We start from the raw sequence: 8,024 nt of genomic DNA on the forward strand, positions 1-8,024 counted from the left end.
TTATCGTCTATTGACTTTGAAATTTTTGCTTTGTTTTCATGAAATAGTTTGTGATTAGGTCAGTTTATGGATAACTACAGTTAAAAAGAGTCAATAATAATTGGTATGTATTTGTATTAGCATTGAAACATCTTATCACCATAGATATTATTTGACCCTGCCCCCTCAGTTATGGTTTACGAAACTTTGAAATTTTGCTTAGTTTACTTGTATTAGTTTGTGTTTAGGTTTGTTTAAGGGAACTACTTATGATAAGTCTATGGTATTTTGAATGCAGTTGTATTAGCATTGGCACATATTATTTCCATGAAAGTTGTTTAGCCATGTACCTTCAGTCATGGTTCATTGACTGAATATTTGTGAAACTTACATGTTAAAGTGTTGCTATTTTAATTTCAACATTTGCATTAATTTATCGAAATTACAAAAAAAAACGAGACTTATTTCTTCGATAACAGTTTATGGTAGGTTACACATGCAAGTTCATACAGTGATAGTAGTAAAAAGCGTCTAGGATGTAGCGTCTGTTTCGATTTATTTTTACCCTTCAAATCCGTGTGAAGGTTAGATCGCCATAGCTATGCATTATTTATTAAAAGGATTAATCACCACAGTAAATCATTATTTATTGTTATTCGTTATAAAGGTTAGAGCTTAGCATCAGTCATTATAAAAGTTAGATCACCTCACCTAAGCATGAATCATTATAAAAGTTAGATCACCTCACATAAGCATGAATCATTATAAAAGTTAGATCACCTCACATAAGCATGAATCATTATAAAAGTTAGATCACCTCACATAAGCATGAATCATTATAAAAGTTAGATCACCTCACCTAAGCATGAATCATTATAAAAGTTAGATCACCTCACATAAGCATGAATCATTATAAAAGTTAGATCACCTCACCTAAGCATGAATCATTATAAAAGTTAGATCACCTCACATAAGCATGAATCATTATAAAAGTTAGATCACCTCACCTAAGCATGAATCATTATAAAAGTTAGATCACCTCACCTAACCATGAATCATTATAAAAGTTAGATCACCTCACCTAAGCATGAATCATTATAAAAGTTAGATCACCTCAACTAATCATTACTCATTACAAAGTTTAGATCACCTTAACTAAGCATGGTTGTCATGTCAGTTAAAATAAAGTTAGTTAAACGGTAAAAATAAAGTTGAGGTATTTTGGTCAAGTACGGTTCAGACTGGTCGAAAAATTTTCAGACCTCTAATCGAGTATGGTTTAGATTAAGAAATAGGCCAAAGAAATGGCCAATAATAGGCAATGGCTGTTTCAGATTGGTAGTAATAGTTAAGACTATTTGCAATGGCAAAGATAAGGGTTCAAGTACAGTCGAGTATAGTTTAGATTGGGGTCAAATAATATCAAGTAAAATTCCAAACAATTCATACTGGTGGAGTTAAATACAGTAGTCTCAACAATTACCCTACCAGTCTGAAGTAAAATAACAAAAATACCGAAATCGGAGGAAAATTCAGAACGAAAAAGTCCGTAATCATAAGCTCAAACACATCAACCGAAAGGGATAACAACTGTGATATCCATACCTAGTACAGATATTTTCTAATGTAGAAAAGGGTGAATTAAATCTGGTTTTATAGCTACGAAACCTCTCCCTTGTATGAAGGTTGCATAAAATTCCATTATATTGACAACGATGTGTAAACAAAACAAACATGCATCATAGGTAAAAAGTGTAAATACGGACACAGCAGTCACCATTGTGTTGTAATCTTAATCACTATAAAACAAACAGTATGTAACAAAAAACAAAAGGCATATATACAAGGCACATTAGCAAAAAAAAAAAGACATGGATAGTGTCTTTATCCATGCGTGACCATGCAGCTCTCGACCTATTTTTGTCAGTCTGAACCGTACTCAACTAAAGGTCTGAACCGTACTCAACTAAAGGTCTGAACCGTACTCAACTAAAGGTCTGAACCATACATAGAAAAGTATTAATAATGGCAAGGATAGACAACGAAAGACGAGCATTATTTGTGATATGGTTAGATACCTTAGACTAGTTGTAATCATAATTAAGGTTAGACAACTACAGACACGTAATAATCATGATAAAGGTTAGACAACTACAGACACGTATTAATCATGATAAAGTTTATACAACCATTAATCGTGATAAAGGTTAGACAACTACAGACACGTAATAATCATGATAAAGTTTATACCAGCATTAATCGTGATAAAGGTTAGACAACTACAGACAAGTATTAATCATGATATAGTTTCTACAACCATTAATCGTGATAAAGGTTAGACAACTACAGACACGTTATAATCATGATAAAGTTTAGACAATCATTAATCGTGATAAAGGTTAGACAACTACAGACACGTATAAATCATGATAAAGTTTAGACAATCATTAATCGTGATAAAGGTTAGACAACTACAGACACGTAATAATCATGATAAAGTTTATACCACCATTAATCGTGATAAAGGTTGGACAACTACAGACACGTATAAATCATGATAAAGTTTAGACAATCATTAATCGTGATAAAGGTTAGACAACTACAGACACGTAATAATCATGATAAAGTTTATACCACCATTAATCGTGATAAAGGTTGGACAACTACAGACACGTATAAATCATGATAAAGTTTATACAACCATTAATCGTGATAAAGGTTGGACAACTACAGACACGTAATAATCATGATAAAGTTTATACAACCATTAATCGTGATACAGGTTAGACAACTACAGACAATTATTTATCATGAAAATGTTTAGACAACCATTTATCGTGATAAAGGTTAGACAACTACAGACAATCATTAATCATGATAAAGTTTAGACAACCATTAATCGTGATAAAGGTTAGACAACTACAGACACGTAATAATCATGATAAAGTTTATACCACCATTAATCGTGATAAAGGTTGGACAACTACAGACACGTATAAATCATGATAAAGTTTAGACAATCATTAATCGTGATAAAGGTTGGACAACTACAGACACGTAATAATCATGATAAAGTTTATACCACCATTAATCGTGATAAAGGTTGGACAACTACAGACACGTATAAATCATGATAAAGTTTATACAACCATTAATCGTGATAAGGGTTGGACAACTACAGACACGTAATAATCATGATAAAGTGTATACAACCATTAATCGTGATAAAGTTTAGACAACTACAGACAATTATTTATCATGAAAATGTTTAGACAACCATTTATCGTGATAAAGGTTAGACAACTACAGACAATCATTAATCATGATAAAGTTTAGACAACCATTAATCGTGATAAAGGTTAGACAACTACAGACAAGTAATAATCATGATAAAGTTTATACAACCATTAATCGTGATAAAGGTTAGACAACTACAGACAAGTATAAATCATGATAAAGTTTAGACAATCATTAATCATGATAAAGGTTAGACAACTACAGACAATTATTAATCTTGAAAATGTTTACACAACCATTAATCATGATAAAGGTTAGACAACTACAGACAATTATTAATCTTGAAAATGTTTAGACAACCATTAATTATGATAAAGGTTAGACAACTACAGACAATCATTAATCATGACAAAGTTTAGACAACCATTAATCGTGATAAAGGTTAGACAACTACAGACAATCATTAATCATGATAAAGTTTAGACAATTATTAATAGTGATAAAGGTTAGACAACTACAGACAATTATCAATCGTGATAAAGGTTAGACAGCCATAGACAACTATCAATTGTGATGATGTCAGATAACCACAGACAGGCATTATTTATAATAACGGTAATACAAGAGAGTTAATTGGTGCACTCATCAAAAGTTTTAGGCCGGAAATATGCAGGTTTTGGGTGTAAACAAAAGTGCAGTATTGTATAAACAATCTGTATATTGAGATGACTTTAATCCCCAATTGCCAGAAATGGTCCAATCCAATAAGTCTTGATAATGGTATGAAATATAACTTAATTATACAGTTGATGAAATCGAATATTTTTATGTGCAGTAAATGACAAGGAATATCAACTTTATTCATTTTCAAGACTTAACTTTGAAACTAGTGACTATCAAAGTTGCATCTACTGGCAAAATTTTTGTATTTCTCATCTCAACCGCAGCCTTTCATCACATTTACTAATTCATGAATTTTATATCAAGATGACATATTTCTAAGGACACTCGATTCTGACTATTACAGATGCATCTACTGACAAAACATATTTTTTTCTACGAGTTGTATCTCAATAATGGACTCTTAACACAGACTTTATACAGTCACTCATTTGTGAAATGTAGGTCAAGAATACCTTACTTTTATCAGGACCCCTTTGCTATTCAAGACGCATCTATGAACCAAATCTCAAGAACTATGACTTATAATTCCACAGATTGATGGACTTTAAGTTTGTGACGGACAAATAAAAAATCTCAAGAACTATGACTTATAATTCCACAGATTGATGGACTTTAATTTTGTGACGGACAACTTCGTGTGACAAAAAATATAAAAATCTTAAAAGCAATCAAATGTCAAGTTATTCGTCTTCGTGAAGGTTGAGAAATCTTAGATACAATGTTTCATTTCTATTTGGTTTTGCTGAAATTTAAAAGTATTTAACAGTCATACACATAGGAATGTAGCTTTGTATGATATGATTGCCTTTATTTCTTTGTATATCATTAAAGAAATCACATATGTCTTTTGCCATCGTCTAAACATTAGAAAGTTTTTATTAACCTTATGAATAGCCAATGTAAATGTCACAATATAGATTAATGATGCTGGATAAGACAATCAGTTATGGCAGTTTTTGTATAACTTTTTCGTATTACTCAGTGCTGTGTGTAGTGTGATACGAGAAATATCTTTTTATACAATTATAAGAGAAATGTTATATAACCATAACCGACCGTTACTCATTATAAAGGTAATATAACCACAGACAATATTTTTGAAAAAGCGTTATGTGATAAATGTTACTTAGATAACATGAGACGAGCGTTAACCTTTTATCAAGAATAAATAGCAATAGACGATCGTTTATATGATAAAAAAGATAAAACTACAGAAAGTGAAATTCGTAATAAAGATGGATTTTTCATTCATTACGAGTAAAAGGATAACAATATGTGCATAGTAGATATATATATCCCTTGCAAGGTCTACATGCCCGCCAGACAGGTTTCGCCTAACCTCGACCTCATTACATGGTTTATTGATCAATACTTTGTATTAGAAATACATAAGGTCAGTTTCACAGATAGTGTAGGCAATTTGTCAACTATATTTGGTGTAAGGTGTACATGTCAGTATGGCAGGTTTCAGCTGACCATGACCTCATATTTACGGTTACATATTTTATAAATGAAAAGATTGTAAGGTGATAATGTCAATCTAGCAAGGTTCACTTGACCTTGACCTCATTTTCATCTAGTGAAAAATGAAATGTCCTGTTCCAAGTCAGGAATATGACAGTTGTTATCAAACAGTTCAATTATATGTATGTTGGTTTTTGTTTTTTGTCGAGCCTGCAACTTTTGTTGCAGAAAGCTCGACATAGGGATAGTGATCCGGCGGCGGCGGCGGCGGCGGCTACGGCGGCGGCGTTAGCTAACTTCTTAAAAGGTTTATATTTTAGAAGGTGAAAGACCTGGATGCTTCATACTTTGTATATAGATGCTTCATGTTACGAAGTTTCCCTCAGTCACATGTCCAATGTCCTTGACCTCATTTTCATGGTTCAGTGACCACTTGAAAAAAAAGTTCAGAATTTTTGTAATGTTGAATTCTCTCTTATTATAAGTAATAGGATAACTATATTTGGTATGTGCGTACCTTGCAAGGTCCTCATGCCCGTCAGACAGTTTCACTTGACCTCGACCTCATTTCATGGATCAGTGAACAAGGTTAAGTTTTGGTGGTCAAGTCCATATCTCAGATACTATAAGCAATAGGGCTAGTATATTTGGTGTATGGAAGGACTGGAAGGTGTACATGTCCAACTGGCAGGTGTCATCTGACCTTGACCTCATTTTCATGGTTAAGTGGTTATAGTTAAGTTTTTGTGTTTTGGTCTGTTTTTCTAATACTTTATGCAATAGGTCTACTATATTTGTTGTATGGAATGATTGTAAGGTGTGCATGTCTAGTGGGCAGATGTCATGTGACCTTGACCTCATTTTCATGGTTCAGTGGTCAAAGTTAAGTTTTTAAGTTTTGGTCTTTTTATCTAATATTATATGCCAAAGGTCAGCTATATTCGGTGTATGGAAATATATTATGATCTATATGTCAGTCCCGCAGGTTTATTTGACCATGACCTCAATTGCACGCTTCATTGCACAGTGTTAAGTTTTTGTGTTTTGGTCTATTTTTCTTAAACAATAAGTAATAGGTCAACTATATTTGTTGTATGGAAGCTTTGTTAGCTGTACATGTCTGTCTGGCATGGTTCATCTGACCTTGACCTCATTTTCATGGTTCATTGGTCTTTGTTTAGCTATCTTGGTTAATGTTAAGTTTATGTGACAGTTGTAATAAAGCTTTATACTTAGGACTTTCAACATAATATCAATGATTAGTAAAGAAGGCGAGACATTTCAGTGTGTGCACTCTTGTGTTTCACTTCAGTGTTTCTGTTGTTTCGTTGTTTTCCTCTAATGTTGATGTTGACCTCAGTTTTAGTTTGTTACTCGGATTTGCTTTCGCTTAATTGATTTATGACTATTGCAAAGCGGTAAACTACTGTTGCATCATAAAGGTGAAGTAACTTCAGACGAGCGTTTTTCATGATAAAGGTTTAATAGTCGTTGTCAGTATAATGAAATTTGATGCGACTACAAGTGAGAGGTTTAGCTAGCATTAAAACCACATTTTATTCACTAATTTTTGCATAAGAAAATGCCTGTACCAAGTCAGGAGTATGACAATTGTTATCCATTCATAACTGGACCAAAGTGTTGGTTTGTTTGCGTCCACTGCATTGATGTTCGTTCTGTTTTGTCTTTTGGACATTCAACATTTTCAGCGATGAAAATACAATTTTGGAATACATACTCATATTTTATGGTAGATATCTTAGAGGACGTTCATTTGATTTCCGGGTATCCAGTATAAATTTTTTTTTTAAATTACCTACACGAAATAGGATTCATTTAAAAAAAAAAGAGGCGTATGGTATATGGTTAAGAATAAAAGACAACGTATGAATATGTTTGCCCTAATGAGACCATTTCAGCGTAGATAAACTAGAAATTGCTGATATTATCATATTGGAGCATACTTTTCAATTAAATAAATGATTACTGATATATTAAATAAAGGCAACAGCAGTATACCGCTGTTCGAAATTCATAAATCGATAGAGAAAAAACAAATCCAGATTACAAACTAAAACTGCGAGAAACGCATCAAATATAAGAGAACTACGACACAACAGAAACACAAGATTAAAATGTAACACACAAGAAATGAACTATAATATAACAATGGCTATTTTCCTGACTTGGTACAGGTCATTTTAAGAAAATAATTGGTGGGTTGATCCTGGTTTTGTGGCATGCCAAACCTCTCGCTTTAATGGCAATGTTGATTATAACATTAAAATGACAACATTACAAGACAGGACTACAATACAAATAAATGGGAGAAAATATAGGACAAAGAAACAAAACGAATAACAGCCAACAAATGGTACAAGGTTACAAATTTAATACGCCAGATGTGCTTAAAAAATTAACATACTTTACAATCAGATAAATGATTACCAATATTGTAACATACTTTACAATCAGATAAATGATTACCAATAGTGTAACATACTTTACAATCAGATAAATGATTACTAATATTATAACATATTTTACAATAAGATAAATGATTACTAATATTGTAACATACTTTACAATTAGATAAATGATTACTAATTTATTAACATATATACACATGGAAAAAAGTATTGCAACACCTTGATTTTTTA

This window comes from Mytilus edulis, chromosome 2 (genome assembly GCF_963676685.1).
Source record: "Mytilus edulis chromosome 2, xbMytEdul2.2, whole genome shotgun sequence".
NCBI classification, from domain to species: Eukaryota; Metazoa; Mollusca; class Bivalvia; order Mytilida; family Mytilidae; genus Mytilus; species Mytilus edulis.